The sequence below is a fragment of the Palaemon carinicauda genome, chromosome 6 (genome assembly GCF_036898095.1).
Source record: "Palaemon carinicauda isolate YSFRI2023 chromosome 6, ASM3689809v2, whole genome shotgun sequence".
In the NCBI taxonomy this organism is placed as follows: domain Eukaryota; kingdom Metazoa; phylum Arthropoda; class Malacostraca; order Decapoda; family Palaemonidae; genus Palaemon; species Palaemon carinicauda.
This window is the reverse complement of record NC_090730.1, coordinates 124,143,191-124,145,094: the sequence shown is the minus strand read 5'-3', so window position 1 is coordinate 124,145,094 and position 1,904 is coordinate 124,143,191.

The window sequence follows — 1,904 nt, the reverse complement described above, 5'->3', positions numbered from 1 at the left end:
AACGAAGAAGAAAAGAAAAGTAAAACGTTCAGCGGGTGGAGCACATTTGAACATTTGGAAATCTATCGAAACCTTGAAGGAAGAAGAAGGATTTGTTCAAGGTAATATAACTCAAATACTTCGAGGAGATCTGTCAAATTCTTGTTCACAATATCAAAAAATCACTGAACGTCTCAAAAGATTAGTATTTGGATTTGAGTCAACGAGGAAAACAGATTTTTGGCGAATGCGGCATATGCACCAATTTCACTCCTATTCTTTAGAGTTTGGCAGTTAATTATAATATTATTATAAACAATATGGGAGAAAGTCCTTATAAAGTTCAATTTTCTATTTAGGAAGTCAAGAATTGGCTAGGGTTTTTCTTTTTTCTTTTATGGCTTGAAACAGTTAAAAATTGGACCAAATGTTGTTGGACCAAAAGTCCATCGGACGAAAAGACATTGGACAAAAAGACGTGGACGAACTGTCGTCGGACGAAGTGACATCAGGCAAAAAGTCGGTACACGGTGTCTTTCCTTCTTTCTTTTATAGCTTTACTGTGTAAGCTACAGGTTTTAATATAAGTGAAAAGCCTTCACTTGATACTCATGGATTTTTCTTCTCTTTACAGGAGGACCATCCGAAGTGCGGGAGTGTATTCTGCAATGTCCGCAGTAGAACTTCTGTGGACATCAGTTTTGCAGGAGGCACGCAGCATGGCAGCCTCCAGAGGTGATTTGCGGTATTGGGACCCTCAGGTTTGTACTGTATGTTCTAACCTGATTACCGAGGCTTTTGACAACCCTAAGTCGACGGAGTCAAGGGATGCTGTCAGGGAAAAGTTACGAACCTGGGTGAGGGGTTTTCAGAAAAACACCTCAGGCCCCTACCTTCCAAATGATAAGATGAGGGCCTACCTTTTCCCTAAAGCATTGGCTGATGCAGTCATTCCTCAGCCTCAGGTGGAGATACCAACTGCCCAGAATCCGGTAGATTCTGAAGTCTCGGCCGCCCTTCAAGACATCCAATTGGACGATAAGATGTCGGAGGTGTCGGATTCTGGAGAGAAGGACCTAGGAGAAGGTCAGGAGGAGGAGCTGTCCCAGGCTCCTCAAGTAGAAGAGGAAGAAATCGACGAGGTGTCGGTTACATCGGTTCTAGACCCAGAACTTATTCCCTCTACATCGTCTGCTATCCCAGATGAACTGGGAAGGACTCTTTCTTCTATTGTTGAGATGACCCAACAAATTCAAAGAAATAATGATGGGAAGGAAGCTGCAATGAAACTGGAGATACGTAGACTTGCAGCATCACGTGGGTCCCAGAAGCGACTCAACGTGAAGGATCTTCCTTTGTGCTCGGACACCAATCCTTGGAGGTATGCCGAACATATGCCAATGACAACAGGGAAGATCGTGATATCAGAAAAGTTGGGAGCAATTCCCCTGGAAAAAGTGGAATTTTGGCCCAACAAAGATTCTTTTTCGGACTGCTATGTACGTCTTAGGAAGGAGCCAGCCTCAAAGGAGGAGACAGAGCCGAAGGAGGTCATAGTTCTTGACCATAGTAAAGCACAGAGGGGCTTCACGAACTCAAAGGTGCCAGCCTCGAGTAAGAAGCTTCCTTCCTTTGTGGCCTCTCCAACCAGAGCCTTTCCCTTCATGGAAAAGGGATATAAGGTAGCCTTAAAGGCGGTGGAGGCAGGGAAACCATGCCCCTCCTTGGAGGAGTGCAAGCCGTTATCTCTGACCTTGCCCTTGGTCCAAGAAGACTGGAAGGACGTCCACTTTACCTTCTCAGTCGGGAAGCTGGAAGCTGATATTGCTGAACGTCAGTTTGGTGAGGAACTTCCAAAACTGTCGGATGTTCTCTTGCGCAGAGAGCAAGAGACGAAGGAATGACTTGTGGCATCGATGTCGTCG